Source organism: Oxyura jamaicensis, chromosome 2, assembly GCF_011077185.1.
Source record: "Oxyura jamaicensis isolate SHBP4307 breed ruddy duck chromosome 2, BPBGC_Ojam_1.0, whole genome shotgun sequence".
Classification (NCBI taxonomy): Eukaryota; Metazoa; Chordata; class Aves; order Anseriformes; family Anatidae; genus Oxyura; species Oxyura jamaicensis.
This window is the reverse complement of record NC_048894.1, coordinates 29,519,918-29,535,285: the sequence shown is the minus strand read 5'-3', so window position 1 is coordinate 29,535,285 and position 15,368 is coordinate 29,519,918. Positions and strand designations below refer to the sequence as shown.

The window sequence follows — 15,368 nt, the reverse complement described above, 5'->3', positions numbered from 1 at the left end:
AGAGCCAGAACCTCTCCCTCCTTTTCATATGAGGTTTTAAAGAAATCTTCAAATTTACTTTTTCAGAGGAAATGACAGAGAATTATGTTAATACAAAGAGATGTTTTGCTTATATCTGGTACAGTTTAAGACCTGTTTTTACTCCCAATCTAGCTAGCAAAACTGTATTGAGCTACATTTTTTTGAAGTACAGCAAATAAAAATACATCTTGTGTACAATATATAATTTCCACAATTTTTGTCAGCAGATGAATGTTCTCCTATGAATTTTGAATTAGTATTTTAGAAAGACTATTTCTTGATCCTAACTATAATAGTGATCATTTCATTGATCATGGAGTGTTGTTGGACTAATGATCTTATATAGGTAGATATACATAGATTTAATACATTTCATAAGTAAGGGAGACATGCTGCATTGATATAAAGCTATTAATTCAAGCGCCCATCTTACATATGCAAAATTAATATTTGTTGCATCAGCTCTTGAATATGAACTTTACTTTCAGATACTAATAGTGAGATATTATATTGCAATTTCGCTAAAGAAAAATAAAATTTTCACCACAACTTTAATGGGTGCTTTCTTAGGGCTAGAGCAGGTTGCATCTGTTCTTCATCACTTTGACTTCATTATAACTGACCTTGATACTTTTCGTCACTGTCTGCTGTGATCCCTGGGGATTAAGTGCCCAAAGGTTATCGATTTATATACATGTATATGAGTTGTCATCTCTGTATACTTAATAATTGATTGTCAAAGTACTTTTGCACAATGCACCTTGCTTTGCTGGCAGAACAAGTGCCCTTTCTCAACTCTATATTCAGGTCCTTTTCTTTGGGTATGACTGCCAACTAGCGTGATAAAGTGTAAATACACAAGCTTCTCAGTAATGACCCAGTTGGTGGTACTCAGAACCCTTGGCTAAAAAGTGTGAGATAGCTCTTCCATGTTTTTTTTTTTTTGTTTTTTTTTTTGTTTTCCTTTTTCCTCAGGACTAGTGAAAAATATATCATGAGGTATGGCCATTACAAGAAATCTAGATTTGGCTGTGATTTTCAAAGGAAATTATCTTCTTGCAGATCTAGAGAAGAAAATGGTATTCTTGTCAGTATTTTCAAAATTGGTAAATAATCTAAAATAAGTTGTAAAACTCCTATTGGGCCAAAATACCAATTTTTAAAATGCTACCCACCCAAAAACTCTGATCTGAGATTTATATTCATGGTATATGGTTTATGTTTGTGGTATAAACATATGTAAGGTTTTGTTTCTTTGTTTGTTTGTTTGTTTTTTACCCCCATAGCCTGTTCTTTAAAACTTTCTTTAATCTTAAGGGTTTAGGAAGTGTTTTTCCAAGCTGGTAGTTTTGCCAGGGACTCAGCTAGAGTTGTGGTGTTGTGTGGTGTTTCTTTTTTTTTTTTTTTTTTCTTTAAAGAAAGTTCTGTACTTTTTTCTTATGTTAATCAAATTCTAGTTTGTTTGTTTGTTTGTTTTTCATTTTAAATTAATTAGTGGAGATGAAATGATGGAAAATACTTTTTTTTTCTTTTTCCCCTAGGAAAAAAAAAAAAAATAGTGGCCTTGCATGTTGATCAAGTTTAGAAACTGAGGCTAAATATTGTCATATTTAGTTTCTTAAGAAGTTACTTAAAATTCTTGTATGCATCATAAATGTAACAATAGTTCACTTAAGACAGGCTTGGTGTGTGGTTTAAACTTTGAGACATAGAAGAGCATCTTTCTGTTACTTGACAATATTTTCTGGAGCTACAGTGTACTGATCATAAAATAAATGTATAATATACTGGACAGAGTAAACTGTTCTTGTTGTGTAATGTTTTCTTATCTGTCTACAGATTTATAACATGTTTTAACACAACAAGGAAAAATTTTGATCTTTTATCAACTACTCCAACAAAACAATCCATTTAAATAATGTGTCTGGAACTGTAGTCTATGGAGATAATCAGTAGCTTATTAACCTTAATCATAACAACACATTATCACTATCTGGTTTCATGTTGACTAATTTGCAGAACAATGGGGAAGAGCACACTCAGCACATAAGACTGCTCCTAGTTCTTGGCACTGCATAAATACAGTGACCCTCACTTGAAATGTCAGAGACTTAAGAAAAAGCTGTATCATATGATGAAGGAAGACAGTCAGGAAAAGAGAATCATGTAATCAGAGAGTTAGTTAAAAAATAAACACTTGCTAAACCTCTGGACAAAGTGAGATCATCATCAAACAGACACCTAGAGCACAGAATAAAGGTCAGTTACCTTTTATCATGTTTGTGTAGCTTCAGTTAAACTAACAAGCAGCAGCATGTGCTTAAGGTCATAGTTAAACACTTTTGCCTTGATAAATGAGCTGTGTATTCAGTGCTTCCCTTTCAACAGCATGGCCATATTGGAACTCTGATCTACAAGAAAAAGACAGACATCAGAAAAGGAAGCAATTTACTTGGGGACAGAAATGAAGTTACATCTTCACTCATTCATTTCAGATGGTAGCAGGAAATAATATGTCAAATAATACAATAACAATAAATCAAAACAACAAAAATGTAGTGGATAAGCCTCAAAAATAAAACAGTTCACTTTAATTTGGGGGAGTGAAAGTGAAGAATATATTGAATCCCTTTTAATTCCATGAAAAGAAACTGGAAAAATACTAGTTTTGGAAAAGATTTTTAAAATTCCTGAACATACTAGAAGATTGAAGCTGGCCAGCATAGAAGTGAAGTAAGATAGCTGGCAGAAGAACAGGTTTTCACTGAAAGTTTTTGTTAAATCAATTCTGCCATAGAACATTTCCTTGCTTTCAAAATGGTGTTTTCCCAGATTTTTTCCATTATTGAGCTCGGCCCCACTGATCTTAATAAAATGTTTCAAAATGCACACTGACAATATCTTATTATTTCAATATGTATCTTGGTTGAAATCATGATTAGAAACTCGAATTTTAAAATCTGATTTTTTTTTTTTTTTTCACAAAGAAACAATTCATTCTGCTATTTTAAATTAGAACAAAACATTGAGAATTTTCCAGTTTTATTTTTAGATGGGTCAAAATCACTGAAAATGTTTTGCCTTCAATTATTTGTACATTAAAGGTACATTAGGTACATAACAGAACAAAGGTACATAACAGAACACCTATTGTGGAAATCTTATCTCTTGATCCTAATGAACTTATTATATTTAATGCACTAGACACTTTGCCGAGTTACAAGTGCTTTATTCATATGATTCCCATGAACAAACCTCCAACTCTGTTAGGAAGAAGTAAGACTATAAGCCTTATGAGAGATTTAGATAGCAGGGACTCTATCCCAAAAGGAGTAAAGGTGAATAAATAAACTGAAGCTTCTAATATAATATACCACATTATATAACAGTCTTATTGAAATTGTTTAAAAAAATAAAAAAGCAAATTTTAGGAGAATAAAATAATTCAATTATTTGATAATGTAGGATTATAATATTTTCAGTGGGAAAAAAAAAAAAAAAGGAATTCTAGAAAAACTGCAATACATATCTGAATAACATTCAAACGGAAAAGAATCAAGAAGTTCTTTCTATATATATTATGAAAAAACTTTGCTAAAACTGTTTATAAAGTGTAATTTGGGTGTTAACGTCTCAAAATTTATCAATAGAGATAGTTCTGCTACAATAAACTGAAGAAATCCTAACTACTCTGCCTTCTCCCTTTTCACTGAATTATACTATATATCTCTGTGTATACTTCATGTCTGTATGTTTTTATGTGTACACTGCACCTTAATTGTTATTCAGTCACAGGATAGAAACTGATTGCTTATATGATTTGTGCATCATACAAAAATGTGCAAACTTCAATTGACCAGAGTGTTTCATCCTGCTACAGGGAAAACTATTTTATGACTCCTGGTTGTAGTTATTTCTGTGATGCAGAGAATAGTAACAATATGCTTATACTATGATAAGAGTTCAAGAACTATTTGCTGTAAATTGCAGTAGAAATGAGAATACGTTTAACACAATGATAGTGCAGCTGCTGCCATTAGGATCTAAAAGCAAGGATTCTTAGACCTTGTTTGTATTAGATAAACTGGTAAAGTTGAAATATATATATATTGTGTGTATATATATATATATATATAAAAGCTTTAAGGACCTACGTTGAGGACCTCTTCTTCAGGTGTCAAAAGAAGCAACAAAGTGTGATATGCTAAAAAAAATAATCCTTTTTTTTTTTTTTTATAATGGAAGAAACACTTTTGTTTCTTTCATAACACAGGTTTTGTTCTGTTTTGTCTTTGGTCTTCTCGGTCTTGAACTAGAATAATAAAATGTAGGAAAAATTCTGAAAATACTAAATCAGTTCAAAACTGCTGTACATATTCTGATATTGAAAGAGCTGAAAGCATTACAGAGACATTTTAGCAAAAATTTACTTGACACATCATAACAACTTTGTAATGGAAGTTTTAAAGTAGGAAGAAGCAAAATAGAAGAGAGGTGAATAACATACATAAAACTAGGAACAGTAACTAAGACTGATGGAAAAGAAGAAATATCAGGATGTTGGGTAACTAATGCTAAACCTAAAATGAAGTCTCAGCCAACTGTTCTTGGCCAAAAATAAAACAGTATGGTTTGGGAGAAATAATTACTTTAGTGAGACCTCATTATTTCATTGATACAGATTTGTAGTTCATGAAATGAAATTTTTGCAATTTTGTTATAAAACTGGTACAAATACAAGGACTCTACAAAACTAAGTTTTTCCATATTATTCTGCTAGTACAAAGCCTCTCTGACTCAGAAAGTAACTGTTTTTCTCCTGTGTGTCATTGGCCTATCAGTCCTAGGTCACAGCTGTGATATTGCACTAAACTATCTGGTATAGTTCTAAGGTGATTTGGGTTCTAAATCTGCTAGGGACTAGGCAGAAAACAAAAAAATAAACAAACAAAAAACAATAATTCTCATGTGCCATTTATTAGGATCGAGGCAGAAATGTCTCAAACGTACTATGCATGAAAAGAGAATGATTCCACAAGAAATTGTAGCTCATCCAAGATAATCTTGAAGATTCAGGGCTTTTGAAGCAAATATATATCTACATTTATGTATTATATTTTCAAATTATTTAGTGATACTGCTCATAAATAAGCAGAGGTTCACATTATCTAAAATTGTATCTTCATTTCACAAGAGTGACAATTTCCAGCCCATTTTATAGGACTGTAGAATCTGAATTTTACCGAACCTAAGAGTGCTGTGAACAGATTACACGTATCTTGGTATCTTGGTCAACAGATTGTACGTATCTTGGTCTGATCTGACATAATGTGGAAAATGTATCTGATTATGCGTTACTCTAGGCAAATATTGCCCATAAACTTAAGCAACTATTTGAGGCTTTATCTACATGGCAAGCAGTAAGTATTAAAAATAGAATTATCTTTCTGGGTGTTATTTGATATAACAAACTATGAAAACATTTTGGTGTGAAAACAAAAGCTAATCTCATCTCTTATCCTATTGCCTGCCTCTTGATCCTTTATAATGCATTTTGGTTATGCAGTCAAACAATGTCTGTTTATGATAAAATTGCAACATGTCTTCACTTAATAAAGAAATTATGTTTTTATTCAGTGTTTATGCTGATATCTTAAGTATCATGCACACTGCTATGTAGTGACAAGACCAAATACACTTTGGCTTAGCTTCAACATAAAAATTAGAAAGTGTTGATTTTATTACCACTCTGGCAATATATTTGAAAGCATGTTAATGAGTATTAATGTCTTATGTTTAGCCAAAAGAATTTCTGAAGTCAGAGTGCTATTTTATCTGCTTTGAAACATTAGCAATAAGGAGCTGAATACAGACGTGTTTTGATAAGCATACTATATATATCCTGTTAGCCAATAGTTGGATGCAATTGAAAAATTTACCTACTGTACACACAGTACATGCTGCATTATGATAAAATAGTAAAGCTGATGAGAAAAATATCTGTATTCCATTGGAATTTATCAAGAATATCCAGACAAAAGGAATTAGATTATTTAGCTGAAGAATTTTTCAGTTGTCAAGATAAACATTTTTTGACAATTTATTTGGATTATTTTAAGAAATACCAAGTAGTCTAAACAATTAAATGGATGGAAATCACTATGAAACTTTTTATGTTTCCTTTAACAGAATGCTTCACATTTTTTCCTTAACATTTTTTTTCAATCCTTTATGAGACTGAATTCAACAAGGAATTAGATGAGAATTGAAGCTTCTGCTTCAGAAAACAGACTAGCAGCTAGACAACAGAAAACAGATGTCAATTATTTGCCAGTGTCTGCTTTAGAACAAAACATTTTATGACATTTACTTTGCCTTAGCAAAGCTGCCGTTGATGTCAGAGAAGCACCAGTCAGCAGGTTTTTAAAGCAGGCTCTATATGGTCCAGGACCTCAAATCATTTCTTACACTTCTCTGAAGATGAAAAGAAGAAAAATACATAGTACTTTATGTAGAGTAGCAACAAAACTATATATATTAGCACAATCTGGACTATTGCTGTCTTACACTGTGAGACCAGACTTGCTTAATAGACTAAGTGAAAACAGAATTTGTGCTGTGTAGATTTAGAAGCCACAAGATAGGATTTCTTTTGTCACACACTGAACAGGGAAGAATTCAAGCTGTGCAATAGAGAATAAAACCAATCTTTTGCCACTATATTAGCTATCTTTATTTGGCCTGAGTATATATTTGTAAGGTGGGCTAGTCTTCTGCTTGAGTCATCCAAGGAATACAGGAGTTGGTAGCACTATTTACAGGTTAACTTAACACAGTATTTATTGATAATAAATGTTAAGTCAGACCAACAGAAAACAATTCTCTTAATCTAGGACAACATTCAAAACTTTTAATGTTATTTAAAGGTTAATTCTGTAATAATGTTTTTTATCTACCAAATACTCTAGATGGTTATACTGGCAAAACATGGCATAGTGTCTGTGGTATATCTTATTTCATCAGCATGAATCATATAGACAAAATGTTTTCTGAAGATAGAAATTATAAAAATGTTAACAAACTATACCTGTACTGTTCTACCAAACAAACCTGTATAGCTACCAACTGACTAGGTCTTAGATTAAGGGCAAAGGATAGACGCCCAAAACACCTTCAAGAGCACTGCTGGCAATGGAAGGCAATGCAGTTTAACAGTTTTTGCACAAATATATACTAAAGGCACTACTACATGTAAATGTATGAGAATTAGTGATATATATATATATATTCTTTTATATCCAATTTTTAAAAACATTGTATTGCTGCAATTTCTTATGCAGAACATCTGCTACCTGTGGCAAGGCAAAACTGTAATATCATGTACTCCATTAGCTGAAGAACTCATTGTAATTGTGAAATCAGTGGGGGTTTAGGCATTGTTCAATAAGGGCAAGCATCACACAAGACCTACCAAACACTGTATCTCATACCTGATTTCTAATAGATCTTTTGAGTCTTTTCTAATCAAACTTCCTTTATCTTCAGTTCAATAGTCTCATTATTGTGGGCCTACCACCACTCTGTTAGGGACTATCAGTCAGGTGAGCAGCTTAGCTCATTTTCACTCTTTTCACTCTTCCTTCTATAATACTAAAGGTTTCAAAGTATTGTGACATTTCAACTATATTGTGCTTCAACCACCTCTAGCAGAATACCTGGTGACAAAAATAAATCACCAAGTCTTATTCAAAATACTATTAGCATAAAATTCTGGTGCTCAGTATTGTTTTGGGGACTGTGTTTCAGAGAACTCAAGTGGAGATAAGTCCCTATGAGATTTTAGCACAGTCTTCTTAGGGCCCATCTGCAATATAAAATGAGTTGTGACACGGAGGACAAGCTAGCTCTGACCAAAGGAGCTCCAGGATGCAGCACAGTGCTCAAACTCTGTTAATTGCTATTTCACAAATAATTAACTACTATTTTTATTTATGTGGTTACTGAAAACTCTAGTATATATATAAAGATATTTGTATTAATATTTTCAAGAAAAAAAAATATAATCTCAATCATTAACTTTTTGGAAAGAAAATAAAAAAATCAGCATGATAAACGATCACTTTACTAAGAACAGAACTTTTTTTGTGTGTGAAAAAAATAAAAAATCCACTTGCTTTTCTACTTGTCAAGAATTCTGATTATAAGGAATCACTCTTCCAATTATTACATTTCTCACAGGCTTAAAGAGGGGGTTGAGCAGTGAAAAAGAATGAAGACTGAACTCATCCTCTCTGGATGATGAGCCAGCATGTTGAGGAAGAGAGGCTGAAAGGTTGAAGAAGATTTTATGAAGTCACAGGGAAGGTGCTGTACTTCTGTGGCCCAGGAGTGCAGTTTTTACTCATGTGAATAGTTCCACTGATTTCAGGTGAATAGTCCTACAGTATTAAGCCACTGATGATTAATAAATGTTTGAAAACAAGGCCAAAGACCCAGTCTTATTTTAAGTCTCAAAGGCAGGTAGTTTATATCTAACCTAATAGATCAGAACCTTGACTTGCTCATTAGCTGAGAACCTCTGCCCTCCTTATTAGGCCCAATTCTCTCAGATGAACTGTCAGATGGAAGCTGCTACAATTGTACACAGGACAAATTCCATGTCATTAATGGATCAGGTGTTTAATGATTTTGGATGCATCAAGTTTACCCATCTTCTTAAAGGTCTCTTCTCAAATATAATAGTGGCTGTGGCACCAAGGATCATTTACAGAAAAGGTTGGCGCTTCCCAATCCACCAAACCATCAGCTTTATGTGCTTACATGGTGAATTTGTCAGGGAGTTGTATTGGTTTCTTAAACAGTGGTTAGGACTGCTATCACTAATACTCATGAGCCAGTAATTCAGCTTCACTGACATCAGAAAAAGCTTTAACTAAGGCCCACAAAGAATTTCAATTCACATAATTAACTATAAAATGTAGCTTTCACACAAGAAAGGTTGCATTTGACTTAAAAGTTTTATTTCTTCAAGTAAATGTTGATAAGTCAGAAATGTGTTAACCCATGAATGTTTACAAGGTTTTGTTGTTGTTGTTGTTATTGTTTTTTGTCTATGAAAATGTTAACAGATGCAAAACATATCTTTATAATGGAAAAAAAAAAAGTTATTGACTGAAGTCACATAAGTTAACACTGGACTTTCATATATTTTATTACCTGATTTCATCACAATTACCTTATTTTCTCTGGTAAAATAAGACCCTATTGAGTTGCATTGCAATCTTCCATAAGGCAAAGAAAAGAGAAAAGAAAAATTCCTGTACTGGACTTTGAGGGATTTATTTTGAAAATCTTTTGCATAAAAATGCAGATAAGCAGAGTAAGAGATTTTCTAAGTTAAATTTGGGCAACCATATTCTAAACACTAAACCGTACTCAAAGAAGAAGAGAGAGTTTTCATGACTTACTGCTGTTACAGTTACAAATCTGTTTTTCTTCAAGCTTTTTGGTTAGTATAAGCAAAGTAGCATATATATTATCTTTGCTGCCTACAAGCTGCGTCGGTGACATATTGAGAAGCTGGGCAAATTACACCCAAAAGGATAAGTTTGGGTTTCTAATGGGAACTTTCTGTTCTTTATTAATTGGCTAAATTACAGTAAATTCAGGATAATAATAAATAGATGCTCTCCGTGCAAGGAGTTAGGGGTTGGAACTAGATGGTCTTTGAGGTCCCTTCCAACCCAAGCCATGATTTCTATATGATTTCTATATTCACCTGCCAACAACTCACCAGCTTGTCCAACAGAGCACCTTACTGGTATTCTAATTATGGGAGACTCCACAGAAGCTGAGTGCCATTTTAGACAGTCTAGGCGTTTTGATGCTTCCCAATGATGATAGCAGATACAATACAAGATTTGGCAGAAGAGAGAGAGGGAATGTCAGCGACATTTAAGTATCTTAAATCTGTATCCCTGTATTAAGTCAGGTGACAGAGTGGGTGGGAATCTTGGTGTGCTGGTTGACATTGTCATGCACTAAGTTTTGGTGCTAGGCCAGCCATTACTTTTGCCCATAAAGTATCTGTTAGCTTAACCAATTTAGCATGAGTATACAGCTCCACCATGCAGGACTGAATAGTCTACTTTTGGAGAAACAACACTAGAAAAATATTTCCTTTTTAAATTTCAAAAATGTTTAATCACTATATTTAGATTGAGCCTTTTATTTTCCAGTGGAGTCTATGTATAAAGAACTCTTCCAAACATTTTTTTTTAATAAATAGTTGACAATGTGGGACAATATAGTATATCACCACCCTTCCTCTTCTGAAATGCTACTTTCCTCAGTTACCCCAGCCTGTGTTTGGCAAGGTCTAGGCACTGCAAGATCATTGAGAGACAGCACCTCAGCTGAACTGACAATGAAGCAGGATCTGGCAGTTCCCATCTGTTTAATTCTCAAAGGTAAAACACTGTATTAAGGAAGCTCCAACCAAGCTTTGAATTCCTTTCTGCAAAGCCTAGACCCTTGTTCATCTGATATTCTGAACTCACTGACATCAGTAGTTTTTGCACCCAGCCCCAACCAAGAGCTTGCCTCTGTGAAAGTATTTTTTTTCTGTGAAAGTAGTAGTTTCCAGCTCTCCTCAGTCTATTCTTGTCATGGTTTTGGCTCGGACAGAGTTAATTTTCTTCACAGAGGCTCACACAATGCTGTGTTTCTGATTTTTGATGTAAGAAGCAATGATAACACATCACTGTTCTTAGTTCTGTTCTTAGTTGTTGCAGAGTAGTGCTTACACAGAGCCAAGCACTTTTCCTCTTCTTGTGCTGCCCTTCTGTGGAGAAGGCTGGGGGTGCACAAGGCTCAGAGGGGATGGCTGACCCAGGCTGACCAAAGGGATATCCCATACCATATGGTGTCATGTTCAGCAACAAAAGCTGGAATAAAGGAGGAAAGGGGGACATCATTCAAGGTGATGGCATTTGTCTTCCCAAGAAAACATTACACGTGATGAGTCCTGCTTTCCTGGGGTTGGCTGAACACCCTGCTGCTGATGGGAGGCAGCGAATGAATTCCTTGCTTTGCTTTGCTTGTGCGCATAGCTTTTGCTTTACCTAGTGAATTGTCTTTATCTCAGCCCATGAGATATCACACTTTACCTTTCTGATTCTCTTCCCCATCACACCTGGGGAGAGTGAGCAAGCAGCAGCGTAGTACTGAGCTGCCTGCTGAGGCTAAGCAACAACTCCAAAGTCAGCACTGAAGACACAGGACAACCTGTACTAGGGAGATGCTCTTCTTCTACCTGAACTGAGAGGGAACAGGAGCTTTTTCCTGCTTACAAACACTGCTCTTCTGATTGGCAGAGACTTGCCTTCTCATAGAGCAAAGGGATGCTTTGAAACCATGCCCTAGTTTTGTCATTACTGTTTTTTTGTTTGTTTGTTTGTTTTTCTTGCTTATAAACAAACATGTTTCCTGTACTGATACCAATTGCTTTCGTGTAGAAATGATCTTAAGTCACAAAAACTTACTTTTGAATACGGAAGAAATATTCTTCTGTTCAATGTACATGGTCACCTCATGTCCCTTTTTATCCTGATCATTACCCTCTGTCCAAAGAATAATATTCTTGGCCAATTTTTCATATCAAACATCTCCATCTGCACTGAAATTTGCCTTTAGAGAATCTACCATTCTCTTCCTTCCTTCCTTCCTTCTTTCTCCAGATCTCTAAAATTAACTTCATTTCACCAAGCTTCTTAGGCTAAAGTTTGGCAGCTGCTATACTTCTAATTTCAAGACTCTCATAAAATTACGGAAAGAAAAGATAAATGTTTATATTTCACATTTATCTTCCTAAATTAAATTTTCTCCTCCCCCTCCCCCCCCCCTGAATTCAAAAAAGAGAAAAAAAAAAAAAAAAAAACATTATTTTCAGGATGTGTTTGCCCTGAAGTACACTTCACCAGAACAAGTACAAGTGATTACAGCCATGGGCCAAACACACTTATTCATTCCCAGCGTTGTAAATTAGGGGGAGAAGAGCAATATCACATACTTTGTTCACAGTGCTTACCCTCTGGTTGAAATATGCAACGTTTTCCAAAGCATCTCCTAGTGAGAGGTCAGCATCATCATTCTGGCACCTTGCATGACAAATAAGTTCCACCCAAAGGAGGGGAAAACTAAAGCCTGGACTGATAGTAATCTGTAAAAGCAATCCCATTTGTAACTTTCCTGATGTGACTGTTTGTGTTTGTCTGTCTGGGATGGTTTGCAACAGTTGCTCCCTCATCCCTTGGCAACAGAGTTTTCTTTTAGTTACAGCACTGATATTAAGAAACAAGCTGAGAGATCATTTTTGGCATATCCCCTCTATGCTGATATTTTATTTATGCCACTCTTCTATGCCACTATTTTATTTATGGTATTAAATATATAAAGAGATTATAATGCAAGGGAAAAAAAAATAACTATCATGGACAAAAGAAACTGTTTTGTCCAAGAACTATGCTTGTGAACACAGCCACCCGGCTTAATACACTGATATTCAATAACATACATATATTTTCTTTATTTTATTCAATCAAATATTTTATCTGTGTAGCCCACTGGTGAGTAAAATACATTCTAAGGAAGTGATATGAATCAGATCCTATCATTCAGGACAGAACAGTTCTGAGGTTTGCTTTAAATCAGGCCCTTGAATATCTTTGCTGCCTGGAAGTACATTAGTATTAAACAGTGTTTATCCCATAAGTTATTGTGTAACAATTGTAAATAATATACAAATACTTCAACATGATCTTAGCTTAGCACTACTTTTAGTACTGAACTCATTTTATTAACACTTTTTATTGGAATTGTTAGTAAATCAATCCACTACCTTCTCTTTAAGGCAGTCAGCTCCTCCTAGTGGTTACTTGCAACCTGCAACAAAATGCAGACCAGGATTTTCTCTTTGTCCAGTCTTTGCTAAGCAGAGGAACGAAGGTGAAACTTTTTATCCTTAAAATATAGAATGAAATGGGTAAATATTCTGTCACCTAAACTTATTGGTTATGAAACTGAAACAAATATGTTCTGCATTACTTGTACTAAAGCTTTCCATACTTTTCATATTCTGAATCTGAGTAATATCAATGTGAGATGTTAGAGTCTGTTTTGATTACACAGATTCCTGCATCTATCAATACTTTTCAAAGTATTTTGTAAAGCTGATCAATAAAATCCAAGCTTTTCTAAAGATTGAAGGCTGAAAGCCTGAAATATATATATGTGTGTGTGGGTAGTGTGTATATATATTGTAGTAGACATTCCCTCAATTCAGCAACACTGCTCAGACAATTAGTTACATTTGCATGCTGGTTAGAGTGGGTCTCTGTCACTCAGCCAGGACCACATTTCTGACAATCTGCCTGGTTTTCCTTCCTCAGTTCTACTGCAAAGCTTGATATTTCTGCCATGACATTTCACTTGTTGAAACTGCCCAGTGAAGCTTTTGAACAGCACCCAGTGTTGTCACTACAGGTTTTCGGAACTTTTCAACAATTCCACAAACCACAGAGAATGGTACAGTCTCTCTCCCCTCCCATTTTCACAACAGACTCAGGGAATGTACAGATAACAATACACCCGGTGAACTGCAAATTATCAGTGCAATGGAAGAACAGATTACACAGTTCTAACTGTATATACAGGCAAAACTTAGCTATCCCCTGGTATGAAAATCTTTTTACTGAAAGAAATTAAGAAGCATTTAAGAGGAAAAGATAAAATACAAGAAGCTGCAATAGAACCAACTAGTAACAAACTATCAACTGCATGCCAGGATGCCATCCATCCAATGCAACAATGGGCAGGACATCCACTGCCATTGCTCAAGTTACCCCATGCCATCAGCAATATTCAGATTTTAGGTCCCTATATTAAGGAAGTAGTATTACATAATTAGCAAAGATGGTTAAGATTTTGGTGTCTATGTTAAAATACTATCAAAATTCCCAATTTTCAGAACCAGGTATTTAATGCTTTCTGAGAAATAAAGGATCATGAATCATGCCAGGCACCTACAGAGAGAGCCAACCCAAATCAATAGCTAGGATCTTAGCAGGAGGCTAAGAACCCACGCACAGCACAGCAAGCAGACAAGACAAGCTTAATTTCTGATATAAATACACAATGCACCAAGGAAAGCCTACAGGCACTGAATCTTTTAGGATCAGTGTAATTAGCTTACTCAACTATTTTGGTACTTTAAGACATAGCCTTGTGTGCCAAAGCACATAAGCAACAATTAGGAGATTTTCTATCTCTAACTACTGATAGAGAGAAACTTGTAGGTACGATCTTCAATATTAAGAAAAGAACCCAGAAAACGTCCTTGACCCTCCCACCCTGAGGCAAATTGCTATAATTCTTAAACTCATGTGAATGCTTAATGTCCTCTACGACAATCTAGATGTAGTCATGTTCCAGAGCTTTATTGTTACACAAATTTCCAAGATTGGGATTTTAATTTGTACTGTATATACAAAAGTCATCTGACCAATAAATCTTTATGTAGTTGACTGTTGAAGATGGCTTTTGGCCAATGCTGAAGAATGTTCACCTTAAAGTAACCCCTCTTTATTTCTGTAGCACCTTATTTTCAATTGAAAAAATATTATTAGTTATTATACTGGTGTCTTAATCTAAACTAAGATCGGGGAATTACTACATTAGATGTTACCCATAAAAACTCTAAGGAATAGACATAGAAAAAAATTAATTTGTAACTCATATAGGTAAAAGAGATTCAAATGAAACACATTCCCCTTCCTTCTGGAAAGTGAGTTTCCGGAAACTTGAATTAAAGTCTTTATTCTATTCATTATCAAAAGACTTGCCATCTATTAAGGATCATCAATTACACAGAGTTATTTACAACAATGACAGCTGTTCTGTAAGATTAGCCAGTGTTTTAAAAATGCGTGTGAAATTTGAATGAAAATCTGGAATTTTGTAGTTTACCACAAAATTCACAACCGGAGTGAATTTCAACTCAGAATTATCAAATATATATATATATATATATCGTTCATTAATATGATTTTGGGCAAATAATTGAATAAACAAGTTAACTTCTTAAGAAAATACAGAACACATTAAAGACCATGGATATGGATAGTTCCAGAAACAGTGTGTACAGTCTATTAGTTCTCTAAGCTATTGAAAATTATTTTTAATTTGAATGTGTTCTCTGAGGACAGCTTTTGTCCTCCTGAACACAGGATGTTTCAGGTATACCTGGCTAGGGAAAAAAAAAAAAAAAAAAAAAAAAAAAAAAAAAAAAA

At 34.3% G+C, this 15,368-nt stretch overlaps 1 long non-coding RNA gene across 1 annotated transcript in view; it reads right to left on the bottom strand.

The window, feature by feature from the left end:
• Positions 1 to 484: 484 nt before the first annotated feature.
• The window catches only part of LOC118161367, a 299,787-nt gene continuing 284,903 nt past the window's right edge, over positions 485 to 15,368 (bottom strand). Inside the window, exons 3-4 of the long non-coding RNA XR_004747975.1 lie at positions 2,290 to 2,432; positions 485 to 1,085 (exon numbers count right to left, since the gene is read on the bottom strand). This is a non-coding gene — a long non-coding RNA (uncharacterized LOC118161367). The remainder of the gene's footprint in view (positions 1,086 to 2,289; positions 2,433 to 15,368) is intronic.